This window comes from Choloepus didactylus, chromosome 14 (genome assembly GCF_015220235.1).
Source record: "Choloepus didactylus isolate mChoDid1 chromosome 14, mChoDid1.pri, whole genome shotgun sequence".
Classification (NCBI taxonomy): domain Eukaryota; kingdom Metazoa; phylum Chordata; class Mammalia; order Pilosa; family Megalonychidae; genus Choloepus; species Choloepus didactylus.
Window position 1 is genome coordinate 6,608,326 of NC_051320.1, and position 22,413 is coordinate 6,630,738.

The 22,413-nt window shown below is 37.5% G+C and overlaps 1 protein-coding gene across 2 annotated transcripts in view; it reads left to right on the forward strand.

The window, feature by feature from the left end:
* SNTG1 (syntrophin gamma 1) overlaps window positions 1–22,413 on the forward strand; it is a 1,042,376-nt gene that overhangs the window by 385,558 nt on the left and 634,405 nt on the right. For both annotated transcript variants that reach the window (XM_037803436.1, XM_037803438.1), the window contains exon 2: window positions 17,745–17,819. The gene's annotated coding sequence lies outside the window, so the exon portion shown is untranslated. The remainder of the gene's footprint in view (window positions 1–17,744; window positions 17,820–22,413) is intronic.

The window sequence follows — 22,413 nt, forward strand, 5'->3', positions numbered from 1 at the left end:
ACCTTGGTACAATCCAAAGCTTATTCAGATTTCACCCAGTTAGACATGTGCTAGTGTATCTGTGTATGTTGTTGACCACATGTGTAGCCCCATTTAACCTCCACCACAATCAAGATCAATGGTATTCTCACCACAAAGCTCCCTTTTGCTGCCTGTTTACAGACATGCCTCTGCTTCCACTGTCTCTAGCAAAATGTTACTTCATGAATATTGCATAAATGAAATCATATAGCATCTGAGCCTTTGATATTGACATTTTTCATCAGCATAAATCCCCCAAGGTTCGTAGAAGTTTTCATTTATCAATAGTTGTTTCTTTCTTACTGCTGAGAAGCCTTCCCTGATATGGACGTATCACATTTTATTTTATTTAACCATTCACCCATTGGAGGGCATTTGTGTAGTTTCCAACTTAGACTATAACAAATAAAGCTGCAGCATTCACGTACAAGTTTCTGAGTGAAAATATGCTTTCACATCTGTGAGATAAGTGTTCAGAATTGCAATTGCTGGGTCATATTGTAATTACATTTTTAATGTTAAAAGAAATTGCCAAATGATTTTCCAGAGCAGCTCCACAATTTCACATCCACAGGAGCAATGTATGAGTGATCTGTGTTCTCCAAATCTTTGTCAGCATTCAATGTTATTTTTTTGTTTCTTTTCTAAGAGATGTACAGTTATATCTCATGGTGATTTTGATTTGTATTTCTCTAATGGCTAATGATATTGAACATCTTTTCATGTCTTACTTGCCTTATGTACATCCTCTTTAGTGAAATGTCTTTTCATGTCTTTGGCCCATTGTCTAATTGTTTCTTTTAAGTTGACTTCTGAAAATTTTTATATATTGGAAATATAAATTCTTTAGATATATGATTTTCAAATGTCTCTTGCAGGGTAAAACTTGTTTCTTTCCCTCACCTTAAAAGCGTCTTTAGGAGAGAAACAGTCTTTAATTTTGATGAGGTCCAATTCTTCAAGTTTTTATTTTATGGATCATAATTTTTGGATAGAATTCTAAGAATTTTTTGCCTAGTTTTATTGTCCCTGAGATTTTCTATGCTCTGTTTCTAAAACATTTGTAAGTTTATGTTTTACTTTTAAGTCTATGATTCAGTTTTAGTTAATTGTTACTTAATGTGTGGGTTTTAGGGTAAGATTCTCTTTATTCTTTGCTACAGATATCCAGTGGATGCATGAATTGTTGGTAAGTCCAGCCATTCTCCATTGAATTCCTGTAGCTCCTTTTCCAAACATTAATTGGTTATATTTGTGTAGGTTAATTTCTGGTTTCTTTTTTTGTTCCACTGGTCTATGTACTTCTCCCTCCACACTGTCTCAAATAGTGTAGCTATGCAGTAAGCCCTAATATCAAAAAGAATGATTCCTTCCATCTGTTTCCTCTTTATCAAAATTTTTTTGCCATTCTAGGGACTTTTACTTTCCAATTAAATTTTAGAGTAAGGTTATCTGTGTTAACAGCAACAACAACAAAAGAAAACTGGCTAAGATTTTGATAGGGACCCAATTACATTTTTAGATTAATTTGGGGAAAATTGATATTTTATTAAGTTGATTTTTCCAATCCTTGAAAATGGTATATCTCTTCTTTTGTTTAGGTCCTCTTTGATTGCTTTCATCCACATTTGTAACTATCAATGTACAGGTCTTGGAAATGTTTGGTGGACCTCCATATCTCATACCCTTTGGAGTGATTGTAAATGATACTGCTTTTCTTTTCTTTTCTTTACTGTTTTTTTGTTTGTTTTGTTTGTTTGTTTGTTTTTGGTTTCCTCTTTATTAATAAAGACAGCCACATGTTCTAAAAATATAGACTGTTTTATTTCTTCCCTTACAATTCTCGTATTTCTTTTCTATGCCTTATTGTGCTGACTGGAACTTAAAGAACTATGTCAGAGTGGATACCCTTTTCTGTTTCTGCATCTTAGAGGTATTCTCTATTTCACCATTAAGTATAATGTTAGCAGTAAGTTTATCACAGATGCTCCTTATGAGTTTAAGTTCACTTCTATTTCTAGTTTGTTGAAACTTTTTATTCTGAATTGGTGTTGAATTTTCTCAAATCCATTTCTATATCAATTGATATAATCATGTAATTTTTCTCTTAGGTAACCATATTGACGATGGATTGCGTTGATTGATTTTCAAATATTGAATTAGCCTTACAATCCTTCAATTAATCCTACTTGGTCATGGTGCATAATTCTTTGTGTATGTTGTTGAAATTGGTATTCTATCTTTTTGAGGATTTTTACCTCTATGTATATGAAAGATATTGTTCTTTAGTATTCTTGTGTGTGTGTATTTGTTGTATTTGGATTTCAGGGTAATTCTGACCTCCTCAAATGAGTTTGGATGTGCTCATTCATGAAAATTTTTCTTTAAATAATTAGTAAGACTCTCCAGTGAAACCGTCTGGGCATGGAGATTACTTTTCTATAGTTTTTAACTATGAATTCAATTTCTTTAATGGTTATAGGACTTTTCAGTTTATCTATTTCATCTTGGCTGAGCTTTGGTTTCTGAGAACATTGGTTTATTTTTTTCAAATTTGTTGAATTTATGAGTGGAAAGTCGTTTGTGGTTTACTCTTAATATCTTTTGATGCCTGAAGAAGCTGTTGTGATAATACCTATTTCATCTCTCACATTGTTGATTTTGCATATTTTTAATCTTTGTCAGTTTAGCTAATAGGTTATCAATTTTATTGATTTTTGAAGAAGTATCATTTTGCTTCATTAATTTTCTCTATGGTTTTCTTACTTACAATTTCATTGACCTCTGTTATTGTTTTTAACATTTCTTCTTTTTGTTTGCTTTAGGTTTATTTTGCTCTTTATCTAGTTTCTTGAGGTTGGAACTTAGATTAGTAATTTGATATGTTTCCTCTTTTCTAATGTAAGCATTTCATTCTATAAATTCCCCCAGGACATCTTTAGGTGTATCATATACATTTTTATATGCTATATTTTTGTTTTCAATCAATTTAACATACTATTTTATTATTTTGTGTCTTTTTCTTAGAATCATGGATGATTTAGAATTTTGTTGGTTAATTCTACATTTGAAGATTTTCATGTTGTCTTTTATTATTCGTGTCTGGTTTGATTCCAATATTATTTTGATTATTTTAAATTTTTAACATTTGTTTATGACTCAGCATTTGATGTGCCTTAATTTTTGTTCCATGAACTCCTAAAAGGATCATTATGGTTAAGTGTTTTATAAATGTCTATTAGATCCTTTTGGTTGATTGTGTTGTTCAGTTCTTCTGTATCTTTCCTGTTGCTGTGGATATTTGCTTGATGTTTTCTTTTGCCTACCCCTGTGGGTAGTTTTGGGTTGCAGAACACTTCAGCACTGAGTGTGTGAAATATGGGAGCTATAAACACAACCCAGGGAAATCAACACAATGCTGCTCCTGATGTCTTGGAACCTCTACTCAGTCTGCCCTTTTCTTTCCTCTTTTTTTTTTTTTTTTAGAGTCACTTTATGATTGTTATTTGAATTTCCAAGGAATTTCACTGTATATACAGGAGAGGAACAGGGAAAAGTAAGGTTAGGATACCTTATCTCAGAAATCTAATCTGTTCCCTTACTTTTTACAATATTTTTTCTTTATTAGAGATGTTATGCATTTACAGAACAATCGTGCATAACATACAGGATTCCCATATACTACCCCACCACCAACATCTTGCATTGGTGTGGAATACTTGCTATAATTGATGATAACACTTCTTTATAATTATACTATCAGTTAAAGTCCATGGAATAACCCAGGGTTCACTGTGTAGTATAGTTCCATGAATTTATTTTAAAAATATTTATTCCATTACATACACACAATATAAATTTTTTCCTTTTAATCATATTCAGATATGAATTTCACTGCTGTTAATTGTGTTCACCATATTGTGCTGCTATCACCACCATCTATTACCAAAATATTTCCATCATACCAAATAGGAAACTTGTACATTTTAAGCCTTAACTCTCCTTTCCCTAAACCCTCCCCATCCCCTGGTAACCTATATTGTAGATTCTGACCCTAGCTGTTTGAAATCGGTGAGATCATACAATCTTTTACATTTTGTGTCTGGCTTATTTCACTGAACATTGTTTGTCCATGTTGTCACATGTATAAGGACTTCATTCCTTTTTATGGCTGAATAATATTCCATTGTGTATATATCACATTTTATTTAACCATTCTTCAGTTGATAGACACTTGGCTTGCTTTCAACTTTTGGCAAGTGTGAACAATGCTGCTATGAACATTAGTGGCAAATATCTGTTCAAGTCCTTGCTTTCAAATCTTTTGGGTATATACCTAGTAGAGGGATTGCTAAGTTATATGGTAGTTCTATGCTTTCCTTTCTGAGGAACTGCCAAACTGTCTTCCACAGCAGCTGCACAATTTTACATTACCACCAGCAATGAATGAGTGTTCCTATTTCTCTGCATCCTCTCCAACACTTGTTATTTACTGTTTTTTAAAATAGCAGCCATTCTAGTGGGTGTGAAAGGGTATCTCATTGTGGTTTTGAGATGAATTTCTCTGATGACTAATGTTGTTGAGCATCTTTTCATGTGCCTTCTGATCATTTGCTTATCTTTTTTGGAGAAATGTCGAATCAAGTTTTTTGCCCATGCTTCCCTATGTTTTATTCCAGGAGTTTGATAGTTCTAGCTTATAAGTTAAGGTCTTTGATCCATGTTGAGTTGATTTATGTACATGGTGTGTGGTGAGGACCTACTTCCTTCTTTTCACAAATGGAGATACAGATTCCTCAGCACCATTTCTCAACAAAATTATTCTTTCCCAGTTGAGTGGTCTTTGCCACCTTGTCCAAAATCAGTTGGCCATAAATATGTGGGTTGACTTCTGGGCTCTCAATTTTATTCCATTGGTTTATATGTCTGCCCTTGTGCTAGTACCATGCTGTTTTGATTACCGAGGCTTCTTATTAAGTTTTAAGGTCAAGGAAGTATGACTCCTCCAACTTCATTCTTCTTTTTCATATAGCTTTAGCTATTCGGGGCCCCTTACTCTTCCATATAAATCTGATGATTGGCTTTTCCATTTATGTAAAGAAGGGTGTTGGAAATTTGTTTGGGATTGGATTCAATCTATAAATTGCTATGGGTAGAATTTACATCTTAATGATATTTAGTCTTGCAATCCATGAACACAGAATGTCCTTCCATTTATTTATGTCTAATTTCTTTTAGTAATATGTTATAATTTTCTGTGTACAAGTAATTTACATCCTTGGTTAGATTTATTCCTAGATATTTGATTTTCAAGTTGTTATTGTGACTCAAATTATTTTCTCAATTTCTTCTTCTGATTGTTCATTGCTTGTGTATAGAAACACTACTGATTTTTGCACCCCATCACTTTGCTGAATTCACTTATTGGCTGGAGGAGCTTTGTTGTGGATTTTCAGGGTTTTCTGTATATGGGATCATATCATCTGTATATAGGGAAAACTTTACTTCTTCCTTTACAATTTGAATGTTATTTTTTTCTTGCCTAATTGCTCTGGCAAGCACTTTCCAGTACAATGTTGAATAACAGTGGTGATAGTGGACATCCTTGTCTTTTTTCCTGATCTTAGAGGGAATGCTTTCAATCTTCCTCCATTGAGTAGGATCTTCACTGTGGGTTTTTTTTTTCTTCTTCTTCTTCTTTATTGAGATTGTTCAGATACCATACAATTATCCAAAGATCTAAAGTGTACAATCACTTGCCCCTGGGTACCCTCATACAGCTGTGCATCCATCACACATAAATTTTGTTCAATTTTTAGAAACTTTTCATTACTCCAGACAAGAAATAAAGTGAAAGATGAAAAAAGAAAAAAAGAAAAGGAAACTCTAATCCTCCCCTATCCCTAACCAACCCCCCTCAATTGTTGACTTGTAGTATTGATACAGTACATTTGTTACTTTTTATGAAAAAATGTTGAAATACTACCAACTGTAGTACATAGTTTGTAATAGGTATATAGTTCTTCCCTATATGCCCCTCTATTATTAACTTCTAATTGTATTGTCATACATTTGTTCTGGTTCATGAAGTGATTTCTAGTATTTGTACAGTTGATCATGGACATTGCCCACCATAGGATTCAGTTTTATACATTCCCATCTTTTGACCTCCAACTTTCCTTCTGGTGACATATATGACTCTGAGCTTCCCCTTTCCACCTCATTCACACACCATTCGGCGCTGTTAGTTATTCTCACATCTTGCTACTGACACCCCTGTTCATTTCCAAACATTTAAGTTCATCCTAATTGAACATTCTGCTCATACTAAGCAACCACTCCCCATTCTTAAGCCTCATCCTGTATCTTGGTACCTTATATTTCATGTCTATGAGTTTACATATTATAATTAGTTCCTATCAGTGAGACCCTGCAATAATTGTCCTAATGTGCCTGGCTTATTTCACTCAGTATATTGCCCTCAAGGTTTTGTCATCAACCTATTTTTTTTGATATGGCTTTGTTCACTCACCATGCATTCCACCCCAAGTAAATAATCAATGGTTTTCTGCATGGTCATACATTTATGTGTTCACCACCTTCACCATTATCTATATAAGAGCATCTACATTTCTTCCACAAGGCAGGAGGGAGAGTCAAAGAAGGTAGAGAGGCAAAAGAAAGAGAAAAAAAAAGACAGCTAGGAAGCAGCAAAAGGAAAAATAACCTTAAATCAATGTAGAATAAAGAATCAGACAATACCACCAATGTGAAGTGTCTAACATGCCTCCCCTATCCCCCCCTCTTATCTGCATTCACCTTGGTATATCACCTTTGTACATTAAAGGAAGCATAATACAATGATTCTATTAGTTACAGTCTCTAGTTTATGCTGATTGCATCCCTCCCCCAATGCCTCCCCATTTTTAACACCTTGCAAGGTTGACATTTGCTTGTTCTCCCTCGTAAAAGAGCATATTTGTACATTTTATCACAATTGTTGAATACTCTAGATTACACCAAGTTACACAGTCCCAGTCTTTATCTTTCCTCCTTTCTTGTGGTGTCCCACATGCTCCCCACCTTCCTCTCTCAACCGTATTCATAGTTACCTTTGTTCAGTGTACTTACATTGTTGTGCTACCATCTCCCCAAATTGTGTTCCAAACCACACACTCCTGTCTTCTATCACCCTGTAGTGCTCCCTTTAGTATTTCCTGTAGGACAGATGTCTTGTTCACAAAGTCTCTCATTGTCTGTTTGTCAGAAAATATTTTGAGCTCCCCCTCATATTTGAAGGACAGCTTTGCTGGATACAGGATTCTTGGTTGGCGGTTTTTCTCTTTCAGTATCTTAAATATATCACACCACTTCCTTCTTGCCTCCATGGTTTCTGCTGAGAGATCCGCACATAGTCTTATTAAGCTTCCTTTGTATGTAATGGATCACTTTTCTCTTGCTGCTTTCAGGATTCTCTCTTTGTCTTTGACATTTGATAATCTGATTATTAAGTGTCTTGGCGTAGGTCCATTCATATCTCTTCTGTTCGGAGTACGCTGCGCTTCTTGGATCTGTAATTTTATGTCTTTCATAAGACATGGGAAATTTTCATTAATTATTTTCTCTATTATTGCTTCTGCCCCCTTTCCCTTCTCTTCTCCTTCTGGGACACCAATGATACGTACATTATTGTACTTTGTTTCATCCTTGAGTTCCTGGAGACGTTGCTCATATTTTTTCATTCTTTTCTCCATCTGCTCCTTTGCGTGTAGGCTTTCAGGTGTTTTGTTCTCCAGTTCCTGAGTGTTTTCTTCTGCCTCTTGAGAGCTGCTGTTGTATGTTTCCATTGTGTCTTTCATCTCTTGTGTTGTGCCTTTCATTTCCATAGATTCTACTAGTAGGTTTTTTGAACTTTTGATTTCTGCCGTATACATGCCCAGTGCTTCCTTTACAGCCTCTATCTCTTTTGCAATATCTTCTCTAAACTTTTTGAATTGATTTAGCATTAGTTGTTTAAATTCCTGTATCTCAGTTGAAGTGTACGTTTGTTCCTTTGACTGGGCCATAACGTTGTTTTTCTTAGTGTAGGTTTTAATTTTCTGTTGTCTAGGCATGGTTTCCTTGGTTATCCAAATCAGGTTTTCCCAGACCAGAACAGGCTCAGGTCCCAGAGGGAAGAAATATTCAGTATCTGGTTTCCCTGCGGGTGTGTCTTAGAAAATTGCTCCACCCTTTGATGCCTCGGGTCACTGTGCTTTTCTGCCCAGCAGGTGACGCCTGTTAGCCTATAATTCTTGACTGGTGTGAGGAGGTATGGCCGTGTTCCCCCAGGCTCTGGGGTCTGGTTCTGAATGGAAATGGCCCCACCCCTTTCCTCCTAGAGAAGACAGACCCCCCAGGTGGAGGTCATTAGCATTTCAATGGTCTCGCTCTCTGCTTGTGCTGTCTCCACCCTTCCATGAGTCAAAGCCCTGGAAACTGAAAATGACTGGGGCTTTCTCCACTGAGCCGAAAAAGAAACAGATAGTCCCCTTCAGACCCAGTCAAGGCGACCCTCCGGCTCTCCAAAGTCAGTCATCACCCAAAGCCTCTGTCTGTTTTTTGGAGATTCGTACCTGTAGTGAGCAGTTCACACTCGCTACTTAAAACCCCAGTTGGAGCTCAGCTGAGCTGTATTTGCTTGCTGGGAGAGAGCTTCTCTCTGGCACCACGAGGCTCCGCAGCTCGGGCTATGGGGGAGGGGGTCTCCCGACCTGGTTCCGCAGGTTTTACTTACAGATTTTATGCTGTGTTCTTGGGCATTCCTCCCAATTCAGGTTGGTGTATGATGTGCGGATGGTCTCGTTTGTCCCCCCGCAGTTATTCTGGATTATTTACTAGTTGTTTCTGTTTTTTTGTAGTTGTTCCAGGGGGACTACTTAGCTTCCACTCCTCTCTATGCCGCCATCTTGCCCGAGTCGCTGTGGGTTTTTCAAATATGCCATTTATCATGTTGAAGTTTCCTTCTATTCCTAGTGTTCTAAGTGTTCTTATCAAGAAAGGGTGTTTTTTTGTTGTTTGTTTGTTCGTTTTTTTCAAATGACTTTTTTTCATCAATTGTGATGATCATGTGATTTTTCTCTTCATTTTGTTAATGAAGCATATTACATTAATTGATTTTCATATGTTGAACCACCTTTGCATGTCAGGGATAACTCCCACTTGGTCATGATGTGTGATTATTTTAATATGCTGTTGGATTCTTCTTTGCTGGTATTTTGTAAGGATTTTTGCACCTATATTCATAAGCTATATTGGTATGGGGTTTTCTGTCCTCATGTTTCTTTATCTGGCTTTGATATGAGGGTGATGTTAGCCTTGTAGAATGAATTAGTGAGTTCCCTCTTCTTCAATTTTTTGGAAGACTTTGAGCAGAATTGGAGTTAAGTAGCTTGGAATATTTGATAGACTCCCCCTGTGAAGCTATCTGTACCTGGGCTTTTCCTGGTTGGGAGGTTTTGATCTCTTTACTAGTATTTGGTTTGTTGAGATCCTATATTTCCTCTTGAGTCAGTGTAGGTAGTTTGTGTGTTTCTAAGAATTTGTTCATTTCATCTAGGTTATCTAATTTATTGGCATATAGTTGTTCATAGTATGCTCTCTCACTTTTTCTTTGTCTGTATAGCTAAAGTTTATCTTTTTTTTTTGATCTTTCAAAGAACCAACTTTTGTTTTTTTTTATTCTCCCTGTTGTTTTTTATTTGTTTGTTTTCTATTTCATTTATCTCCATTCTATTCTTTATTTCCTCCCTTCTGTTCAGTTGAGTTTAATTTGCTCTTCTTTTTCTAGTTCTTCCAGTTTTGATGTTAGTTCTCTGATATGAAGTCTTTGTTCTTTTTTAATGTGGGCATTTAGAGCTTTAAATTTCTCTTTCACCACTGCCTTCACTGCATAGCATAAATTTTGGTATGTTGTATTTTCATTTGACTCAAGATATTTCTTAATTTCACTTCTGATTTCCTCCTTAATCCATTGGTTGTTTAAGAGTATGTTGTTTAATTTCCACATATTTGTGAATTTTCCATTTCTCCTTCTGTTACTGATCTCTAACTTCATTTCATTATGATTGGACAGTATACATTATATGATATCAATATTTTTTGAATTTATTGAGACTTGTTTGTGACCCAACATATGGCCTATCATGGAGAATGATCACTGTGCACTCAAGAAGAATGTGTATTCTGTTTTTGTTGGGTGCAGTATTCTATATATATCTGTTAGTTCTTGATTTAGTGTATCATTCAAGTCCTGTACTTCCTTCTTGATCTTCTGACCAGATGCTCTATCCATTATTGAGAGTGGTTTATTAAAATCTCCTATGATTAATGTAGAACCATCAATTTCTCCTTTCAAATCTGTCTGTGTTTGCTCCATATATTTGGGTCTTTGCTGTTATGTGCATATATATTAATAATTTTTACATCTTCCTGTTGAATTATCCCTCTTATGAGTATAAAATGACTATCTTTGTCCATCATAAGTGTTTTTAACTTGAAGTTTATTTTATCCAAAATTAGCATAGCCTCCCCAGTTCTCTTGACTACTACTTGCATGGTACATATTTTTCCATCTTTTACCCTCTATTCACTTGTGCCTTTGTATTTAAGGTGAGTCTCTTGCAGACAGCATGGAGTTGGGTCATGATTTTTAATCCATTCTTCCAAACTCTGCCTTTTGACTAGAGAGTTAAAATGAAAATATGGGGCTTTTATCTGCCATTTTTCTATTTAACCTTTGAAAATGTTATAACTTTTTGTCCCTCACTTCCATTAATGCCTACATTTATATTTATTTTTTGTTGTACCATATTGTATGCCTTCTCATTTCCATGGGGATATTTTTTCATCTATTATCATGGGGTTAAAATTTAAAATCCTAAACATATAACAGTCATTTTTGGTTTGATATCAACTTGATTTCAATAACATACACACATACACATATACTTTTCCTATTCTCCTCTGTCTTCCCCCATTTTTTTTTACTTGTTACCGTTTATATCTTTCTACATTGTATGTCTAAAAGCATAGATTTATCACTACTTTTTATGTATTTTCATTTTAGCACCTGTAGGAATTTAGAAGTGGAGTTATATACCAAACAATATAATAAAATAAACTGATATTTATAATTACTCAAATGGTTACATTTACCACAGGTCTTTATTTCTTTATGCTGCTTTGAACCACTGTCAAATGTCCACCCCTTTCAGTCTCAAGAACCCCCTTTAGCATTGCCTGGGGGAGATCTGTGGCAATGAACTCCCTTAGTTTTTGTTTATGAAGGAATGTCTTAATCTCTCCCACATTTTTGAAAGAAAGTCTCACTAGATATAAAATTCTTGTCTAGCACTTGTTTTCTTTCAGTACTTTAAGTATTTCAACCCAGTGCCTTCATGCCTCCATGGTTTCTGGTGAGAAATTGGCACTCAATCTTATTGAGATTCCTTTGTATGTAACACATTACTTTTCTCTTGCAGCCTTAAGAACTCTCTCCTTGACCTTTGCATTTGATAGTGTGATCTATATATGATGAGGTGCATATTTCTCTTTTATCCCGATCTGCTGTTGAAACCTTCCTGGGCATTTTCATTTCAGTTATTGCAGTCTTCAACTCCAGTTGTTCTGTTTGATTCCCTTTTAAAATTTCTAACTCTTTTTTTAGACTCTTACATTGCTCATTCATTGTTTCCTGATATGCTTTAGTTCTTTCTCTGTATTTTCCTTCATCTCCTTGACTATTTCTAAGATAATTTGTTTAAAGGTTTTGTTCAGTATGTCCACAGTCTTGTCTTTGTTCATGTTTTCTGGATTTTTATACTTTTCCTTTGGATGGGCCATTATTTACTGTTTCTGCGTTTGCCTTGTATTCTTGGTTGCACAATGTACATTTTAATATTTTAAAATGTTAACTCTTGGATTTATTCCCTGAGATGTCTATTTCTTGATTTTGCAACAAGTTGGTGATAAGTCAGAGATTTTCTTGAGCGCTAGCACTCCTATCAGGAAGGTCTTCCCAGGATAACGACAGTGTGCAGAGTTTTACCTGTCTTTTTTGGCCTCTATTTAGTCCTGAGCTTTTGTTTTTTTACTTGCTTTGGCATTTCCCTGTTTACAGGAGTTTGGTCACCCATTTCCTAGGAGACAAACCTCCCTCTCCTGGGTGTTTGAAGTCAGCAGTCTATTGTCCCAGCTTGTCCACCCCTATAGTTGCTTATACTTTTCTCATTGTCTCAAGCTGCTTTTGCCAGGAGGGCACATTCTGGAATGAAGAGTGCCCTGGATGACTTTTCCAAGTCAGTCTTTTCCAGCTATAATAGGGCCAAGGACCCACAAGGGGGCACACACCAGCCTCAAATTTCCCTGTGAGGGGGATTATGAAAGGGCACTAGGAGGTTCTCAGGTGGCTCCACAAAACAGAGCTTTCCTGGCCTGCCCAGCAAATGCAGCCTTTCACAAACTATCCCCACAGCCCTGAGGAAGCCCAGTGTCTTTAAATTTCTGCCATCTATGCCTCTGTCTGGGGAGGGTTGAACAATGACTGCCACTGACTTTGTCCGAGGTAGGTTGAAACAATAGCTGCCCTCAGCTCTGGGCACCCAGCAATCTGAATTCACAATAGAAAGCCATAACCAGTGATTGGCTGTGCCCACCCCTGGTCTTGGGGAGGAGGATTTTTATGCCCCATTCTGTCACCAGCGAGCTAGCCAGGGGTTGGAGCCTGTGGCAACCGGCCATAAAAATGTGGGATGGGTGCCAGTGTCTACTGTTTAGAGAGAGCAATTTACAGTTCTTTCACATAACTTATCAACCTCTTCCTCCTGCTCTTCCCTGGATGCTGTATGATGTTCTTCTGGCCCTTAGAGTTTCAAAATAGTTGTTTCAGACAGTTCCTGTCCATGTAATGGTTGTTTTGGTGGAAGGACTGAGTCCTGGAGCTCCCTCCTCCCCAATCAGTTTCCTTACTTTTTGAAAATTATGGGAGTCTTAACAATATAGCATTTAATGTTCTTCTGGTTTAAATTTATCAAAGTGGTATTAAAACATACATCTCCTTAAGGGACTTAATTTTTCTTTTAACTTTTTGCTTCTAAAACCCATGTGTGCATCCTTGCGCAACTCTGTACACACAATGGAACAACAGACACCTCTTATTTTGAGGAACTACCAAACGGTTTCCTAAATGACTGCATCCATTTCGGGGAATAAGAGATCAATTTAGGTGAAAGACATTTCAATATAGTGAAGGACATTGATGATGACTTTTGATTTTTGTAGTTTTTGTATACAAGTTTATATTGTCATGGAAGTAATAGAAGTGCAAACAGAAGACAGAACAACATTCTGTACCTCTCTGTAAGTTTATAGAGGACATCCTCAGAATACAATAAGGGGATGAATATCTGAAACTATTGCTTAAGAATCTCAATGTAAATGACAGAGAAATATGTCATCCATGAACTTGTCTCCTAAATATGGAACTGCAATGTTATCCCAGTTCTGTCACTTAGTTGTATCATTTGGTAGTTGATGCCTAACTACCCCAAAATTCAGCGGCTTGAAACAAAGAGTAGATATTAAGGCCCTAGGATGTGTGGGTCAGTCCAGAAGCTTCTGTGTGGACTCTCATTTGCTTCTATGATTAGCTACAGGTCAAGTAAGCTCTGCTGATTTCAACAGAGCTCTCTCAAATACCTGGGGCAAATACCTGGAGCAAATACCCAGTGCTCTCTCAAATACCCCTCCATGTGAGCCCTTATTATGCAGCCAGCTGTGCTCATGGCCCCTCAATGGATCTGGAGGGAGTGGAAGTGCACAGAGCTCCCTGGGCATCGGGCTGGGCCTGTGTGCCTTCCCTTCTGCTGCTTTCTATTGAGGAAATCCAGCATCAGGTCCAGGGATTCATAGCCAGATGCTCCTGTTAGGACATGCTGCAAAGGAGTGTGGCCATTGGGGGAGTGAGGAGTGGCGACATTTTGACCATCTGTGACAGTTTAGCAAGATATGATTTCTCCCCAGCTGCATTTCTCCATCATTCTGAGACAACGTTGACAAATGAGATACTCCCCGGCACAATAATCTAGCAAAATGCAATTCTAGATGTAAGAAAACCCATACGACATCACTGAGTGGTTATAATGGCTCCATAAATATTATGAAAATATAAAAATAATTAATTTTTAAAATGGAAGAAAAAAACCCTTGAGTTAACATGAATAAAATCCCTATCCTCCTCCCTGCAGCATGGATAGAGCCTGAGAAAGCCATCTCCACAGCCAGCCCCTGCACGCAAATCCTGACCCATCTATATGCATGATTTTAGTTGCTAATGGGAAATTTAATTTGAGGTTGCCTTTGTGTCATGAGACACTGTTATTTGTAACAAAAGACTCTGATATTCAGTGGACACATGTCTCTTGTTAACTCTACCAGGGTGCTGGCATTAACTTGGGCAAGAGGAAAACTGACTATAGTTTTCCTGACATCAACCATGTCGGATTTTTTTTTTGAGATGCCAACACTTATGTATTTTTCACTTACTGACAAACATTCCATTTAAAAACTTCTCTAACCTGTGAAACTCTTACTTTTTTTTAAATGGAACAATGACAATAAGAAAAGAGATGTATTTTGAAAACACATCAGAATTTACTCTCTGGAAGAATAATGTTGATTTTGTCTTCCAAAATGTATGATGAAAACCTGTGTGGAAACAACTGAAGTAGTACTTTTAATAGTGAATTGCCTTATCGAATAATATATCATGTAGGGTGGTTATTTTAAATTTTTGAAAGAAATAAGTAATGCTCCAAAATATTTTAATTATAGTAATGCTACTCATAATATAATTAAAGAATTTTAAAAATATGGATCAATAGCATGCAAAGGTGCCATCCAGTAATGGGATGCAAGGCTCATGTAGTGAGATGAACACTTATTTCTTTCAGTCCTGTCAGTAAGTCCCAGTTCCCCTGGGAAACCTCAGGTGGACTCAGCACCCACTGTGTAAATCTGAGGTGATCTGTTAATGGTAGATTCAAGCCTAGAATCTCTACATTCCTGCTGACTCTGTACCCCATGGCCCTAAGAAGGGTCAGTTAAGTTTCCATATTTGTCATTTATGCATGATTTTTTTTCCTTAGTGATGTTTATGTTTTAGAGGTTTTCAAGGAATAATAATTACCTTATGAAAAGCCATTTTAGGACATGCATATAGCATGACTGTATCTATATTAAAAGAGACACCCTGAAGAGCTGAAGTCAGAAACATTTTTAAATTGCAGGTGTACTCTTAAATTTCATAGTTACAATGTTCCCATTAAATTCCTAAATCAATAAATGGAGACCAACTTTGGTTCTGAACAACCTGGATGAGAAGCATTTCTGCTTATTACTTCCACTTAGGTAGAGCTCACAGCCTTTGGCACTCAGCATGAAACAAACCTCTGAAGGCTCAGAAAGGAAGAGAGAGAAAAAGAAGAAAAAAAATAAAAAAAAGAAAGGAGGAGAGAAGGCAGTCCTGCTAGAAAGGATATGGCGCTGAGACCCTGGGTTTTCATTTGTGCCTCATAGAACCCTGTTGGCAGATATGTCAAGCCCTTCCTTCCTCTTATTTTCTTTGTTAAGTAATATATTAATAAACTTTCTTTAGTTTTCACTTACTTCACTGTCTGTAGTGGACTTTTCTTTTGTTTTTCAAATTGTTTAGCTTTTAGCTTTTATCGTGGTTCTTTGTTTTACACACAGTGTTTCCCAAAAGCCTTGACAGTGCACCCAAGTGTTAAAAAGGAAAAATCAATGGGGTTGTGGAATTGAAGCTGGTAAATTTGGGAACAAAGACATAGGCTCAGACTTCTAGCCTGTGGAGTCTCCTTTCCTTTTCTATCTTTTCATACCTGGTGCTATTTGAGACTGGAGGCTGTGAAAATGGCGGTCTCCTGAATGTAGCATAGTTTTAATACTCACTCCCTTTTGTGACTTGAGAAAGCAGATGTGAACCACCTTCAGTGAGGATATCATCTTGTTCTTTAATGGATGTTCCTACTCTCACACCTTAACATGCGTCTTTCGACATGGGTAATATTTTTTATTGGAGATGTTTGATGTGTGTTTACTATACCAGAAATAAAATCTCAGATCACAAAACTATGGAACAAAGAAATGGAAAAAATGGGATTAAGCTAAAATAACTAGCCCATAAAAAACAACTAAGGATGCACCTTGCAAAATCTTAAATTTATGTCCTTGACACATACTGATGATAATTACAATTGAGTGAATATTTTGACCACAATGATTAATTCTGAATTCTTTATCAATTTAAAAGCTGTGTTGTGTGCCATGCATGTGTGCCTCATGCATTAGTTTTCTACTGCTGCATAAAACATTTCAACAAACTTAGTGGTTTAAAATGCCTCCCATTTATTAGCTCACAGTGTTTTAGTCTAACAAAGCTGACATAATGCAATATACCAGAAACAGGTTGGCTTTTACAATGGGGATTTATTAACTTACAAGTGTATAGTTTTTAGGCCCTGAAAATATCCAAATCAAGGCGTCAACAGGATGATACCTTCTTCCCAAAGACCAACTACCAGTGATCCTCAGCTCCTCTGTCATACAGCCAAGCACATGATAACATCTTCTGGTTGCTCCCATCTCTCCTGGGCTCCGTTGCTTCTAGCTTCTGGCTGCAGTGGCTTCCTTTCTCAGCTTCTCTGGCTTTTCTCACTTTCAGCTTCTCTGAATTTCATCTCTCAGCTTCTCTGGGACATTTTTTTGTGTCTTCTCTCTGTCTTTTGTCCTCTTGTAAAGGACTCCAGTAAGAGGATTAAGACCGACCCTGACTGAGGTGAGCCACATCTCAACTTAAGCTGAGAGCCTACTCACCAAAAGACCCTACTTACAATGGGTCCATACACAGAAGAATGGGTTACCTTTAAGAACATGCTTTTCTGGGATAAATACAGCTTCAAGTTTCCACACACAGTCTCCATGCATCATAGGACCTGGAACAGGGTAACTGGATTCTCTGCTCAAGGTCTCACATGGCTGCAATCACAGCATTCTCATCTGGAGCTCAAGTTCTTTCTCCAAACCCACTCATGGTGTTGGTATATTTGCATTTGTAGGACTGAGGTCCCCATTTTCTTGGTGAATGCCAGTCAGTGATTGCTCTCAGTACCTAGCAGCCACCTTCCAGATGACTTGGCATCCTAACACACTGCTTCCTTCTACAAAACCAATAGGAGAAGTCTTCCAGTTTGAAATCTCTGTGGTTTGAATTTTTAATAGCACCCACATGATCAAGTCTAGCCACCAAGGATAATCTCCCTTTTGGCCAACTCCAAATCAACTGATTTGGGAAATGACATCTGCAAAATCCCTTCACCTTTGTTATCTAATGGAACCTTATCAAGGGAGTGAAATCTATCAAAGTCTTAATGTATGCCCACACTCAAGGGTGTGTATTGATTCACAATGAATCTTGATGTTTTCAAGACTTTTAGAAGTTCTGCTCATAGAAGATGACTTGGCAACATGGTAAAATTGCATAATAAGTGTAAATGGAATGGATTTTGTGCTTTCCTTACCAATAAGGAGAATGAATTGTAGTGTATAGACTAATGCTTCTATTTTGAAAATTCATCAGACTTTTTTGTTTTACTTTCTGGGTCTAGATTGTTCTCCAGAATGCCGAGATTGCCAGAGAAGTGACTGCCACAAGAGGAAAGCATTGCTCTATCCAAATTCAAGTAAGACCATTACTTTTCAATAAAGTCACCATGAATGAATAAATGAAAAAAATAATTTCTTTGCCTTTCTATCAGGCAATTATGTTCCATGATATTAACTTCTTGAAACCTCTTAATCTATTCTGGAACAATGACAATATTTAAAATCTCCTAGTGTGGGGAGGACGGGAGCACTCAGAACATATGCCAATGTTTATAGTTGTTGGACTGCATTTGGATATGTCTTTCCACTATGCTCATTTAAGCAATATGTGGGGTTTTGGTTATTCCTTCAATGAGCATCATTAAGAAGAATGAGAAATATAAAATTTTCAGAAGTTTGATCAGGTAAGGGGCCAGTGACTCCTCTCCTCCGTCTTCAACATGTGGACCTATTGACATACCCCTCACTGATCTGTGAAGTCCTGGAGGAGGGGACATGCAACCATCAAAACACAGGCCTTGGCAAAGATGGGTACCAATTAGCTTCAATTCACCAGAGACTGGGGACCTGTCACATTCTCTTCTATTTATTCAGAACAAAGGGCAAAAAAGTGATAAATCTCATGAAGTTAATTGAATATACTTTTAGAAAGGGAACATGAGACAACATCAAAGTAGTTCCTGGCTTGGTGCTAGGAAAGGGGTAACTTTGGAAGAAATCATATATACTCTCGGTTGGAAAGAAGAGAACCTTGGGGAAAAGAGTAAGGTTGACATCACCAAATCCACTCTTACTTAAATGCCACAGTATTTTTGAGTGCTTCTGATGCCTGGTAGGGCAAGGACTGGGTTTTAGTCAAAAGGGGTGCTAATACATAAAAGCGTACTGTGGACATATTGTTGGATAAAATCCTACTTAAATGTAATATAATAAGGGCAAGGATTCTTGAGTACATGTCTGTGTGTTATGAAAATGATAGAATTTTAAAACTGGATACACCTAAGTAAATTGCCTATTAAAGGGTTCTCAAGTTGGGATCTTGAGAATTATGGTAAAGTTCAGGGGCACATAGGATTACAAACAATTACTAAATATTCTACTAGACTTGGAATGACACATTGTGATATATTTCTAATAGTTCCAATGATCATATAAATTACACAGATGTATAATTTGTGCAGGTATAACAGACAGACATGATTTACTAAGAGATCAACTCTCTTATCCCCACTTGATTTTGATCCTTAACCACCTGAACTCAGGTAGTTTTTTTATCCTTCAAATTAAATATTATATTCTCATTTTTCAAAGACAGAAAATTCAGAAGCAAAAATATTTGCTAGTCCATAAACACCATGTCTTATACTGGAAGTGCTGGATTATATCTGTGGTTTTCAAGTGATTTTTCATAGACAGATGTGTCTTCATAGTTAGATCTTTTCTTCAACTCAAGTCTCAGACAGAAGTCCCACAGGCAAAAGGGAGAAAAAAAGAACATTTGGGTTGAAAGAGAGGCAAGTGACACAGGACTCAGCTTCTGTGCCCCTGCCTTTCCTTCTCTCTGTTCCTCATCAACAGCCCTGGGCCAGACAGACAGCAATATTTCTCCCAGACCTGTGAGTCCTTGGTTTCTCAGTCCTTCATTTTGAAGTCTGTGTGGAAAAAACAACTGAAGGCCACAGATGGCAAAGGGTAGAAGTGGAACTGCTGTGCTAAGCATAAATGGAAAAAGTTTTGTTCTGCAAGAGACCATTTATTATCTCCTTAGAAATTTCTAGTGTTAAGTTTGCCCCTGAATTCTTTCATTTTGCCATTTTTAAAGCCTACTGCGTATTGGTTTCAGAGTTTCATATACTGTGAATCCAGATTGAAGACCAAATAAAAGTTGGATATGGGAGATGGAGAAATGGAGAAAGAAAGTTGTAAAGGGATATATAACTTCACCTGAGGTTGGCTGTTTCCATTCTCAAAGCATCTTCTTGGCACTCACATAAAGAAGTTAGTGGTTTTGTTATTTAAAACTTATCTCTGGTTACATTTCAAATATCCCTGCTCTTTCTTAAGTATAAGTATTTGCCTCCCATGTTTTATTCATACTCAGATCTGTAGCTGGAATTTTGCCATATGGAAAGAAGAGTAGCCCCAAAAGCAAGAGAAAATGAGATGAACAATGTATCAGCAGCTGTCCAGCTCAGCTGCCTGCCCCTTCCTCCTGCACATATGTCCTCCCTAATTGGCCAGAGGCAATCTCAGACTTGTTGGGCATTTTCTCATTGCCAGAACAAGCTTGACACAATACAACACCCAACATTTTTTTTTTTTTTCCCTGAGATATGAGCTTTTATTATAGGGCTTACCTGAAGGGTGGGGAAGTCGAGCCATGTTGCCCTGAAATCAGGAGCTTCTCTGGATAGATTCAGGAACTGCTCTGAATGGCAGCCAGTTCAGAGCATGACATGGAAATAGTCTGCACTTTGCGGGGGATGAATAAGCTGCTTATAAGGGCTTGACACTCCAATGGGTATGAGAGCATAAGGTGGGGAGCAGAGGTCCTGCAATGTAGGGAGGGGTTGACTGTAATCAACAGGGAGGAGGGGAGGATTATAGAGATAACAGTATCTCAGGGAGTCTCAGGGAGGAGGTAGTTTCGGGTATAGATTACAGTTAGCATCTGATATTACAAGGAGAATAGGTCAAACCTCAGCTGCCCTAGGTCAAGCAAACTGCTGTGTAAAGTCTTCAAGACACTTGGGGGTCAGGGGCTCCCACAGTCCACCCCCATGCAGTGATGTGCATTGACCACAGGACAGACATTGCATCCATAATCCACAACAATACGGTGAACAGCAGAGTACAAGTAAACCAGTGCATATGGACAGTAATCCCTGTGGCACCATGGCCAAGTTAAAGAATTAAACCATTTGGACAAAGGTTTATTAGATAAATATTCAATATGATCTGGCATGTGATCAAGAGCTTGTGTTACATTTTGTGAGTTATTGGGTACATACACACAACATTGAGTATTAATTAAAGCACAGGTACACCTGGGGCTAAAATAGCTAAAGGATAAAACTATCAGGCAGTCTGCTTTATTCTATATCTAGTTTTTTTGTTGTTGTTTTGTTTTGTGTGTTTACCATTTCCTAACTTTGTCCACAGAAATAAATTTCCCTTTCTGCAAACTTTCTATAACCATCTAGGTTTTTGTCCTACATTTTCTCTTTTCCATTCTGAAACAACCATTTAGGACAAAACTACTTTCCTTATCCTTTTTGTACAAAACATTCTTTATACCTCTTATACTTAAGTTACCAAAATAATTTTGAAAACTATTTTCATGCAGACATTCTACAGCATACAATTACTACTGAAATTACAACTTGTTAGAATAATGCTAAATATAACACTTTAGTTAAGGCATTATACAGTTTTTTTAAACAAGAATTAATAGCACATGTAGGAACAATATATAAGCTGAGTTTTCATTAGAGGATAGATGAGTTCCAGGTGAGGCTTTTTAAATGCCGTATTTCCTTCCCCCTGCAGGGAGCCCTTAGGGGTCAGATCTACAGTTAGTTTGGGGCTGCAAAGTTACGCATACAGTTCCTTGAGGGATGGGTGCCCCAGGTGGGGAAATAGAAATAACTTTTGTCACAGTATATACCCCATGGGCTTAGGATTCTCAACCAGCTTGGCTGCATGGGCCAGAACCACAGGCAATTGACCTTATCTTCCCCAATTTCTAGTGTTTGTGGCACAGGCCAGAGCAGATTATTATTGTTCCTTCACTGCAGCTTGAGGGCAGCTGGCCTCCCTTATTTGAATTTGTAAGGCCTGCCTGGGCCCCACAGTTACCATTTCCACAGGAGCTGGAGCCACTGCTTTGGGTCTGGAGTTCCACTGTTGTAAGGAGTTTCTATCATCCTTTAAAAGGCCATACATTCTTTCAATAAACCCAGTTGCTATGGGATTATAGGGCAAGAGAAAAGTCCAAAGGACATTATGTTCTGTAGCCCAGGTTGGGTTAAGTGTTAAGTGCCCAGTGAAGGGGGTCCCCCTATCACTGTCCATGTATGTGGGGACCCTGGAATATGCTTTTTAAGCTACATATGGTAGCTCACTAGTTGGCCTTGACCCCTGGGAAGGCCAGCAGTAGTCCCATAGCTGTATCTATAGTAGTGAAGATGTATTTTGCCCCTTTGGACAGCGGAAGGGGAGCAGTAGGGTCTACTTGAAATCAGGTGAGAGGAATCTGGTCTCGGCTGATGGGTCCAAGTTGGTGAGGAAGCATTCTGGGCCGGTGAAGTGAGCAGAAGGAGCTAGCATCCTCTAGCTCTTTTAACTCTTGTTGGGAGCTGAAACTGCTGCACCAGCTTCCACGGGGTCTGGTAACCTTGGTGCTCAGTTTACTGATGCAGCCATTCAGTTGCCTCATGCATCATTGCTGTTAAGTTGTGGAATTTCACTAGGGCATCTGCAGCCACATTACCTGGCAATGAGTTAACATTATAACACCCAATACTTTTAATGGATAAGTCTTATGGTATTGCTGTTTTTTTCTTTTTTTTTTTTTTTTTTTTTTTTTTTTTGCTCTGGGGAATTTTTGATGCATCTGCTCCTGTGGACCTTCCCTGGCCTGCCACCTCTTTGTGTTATTCTGGGTACCTT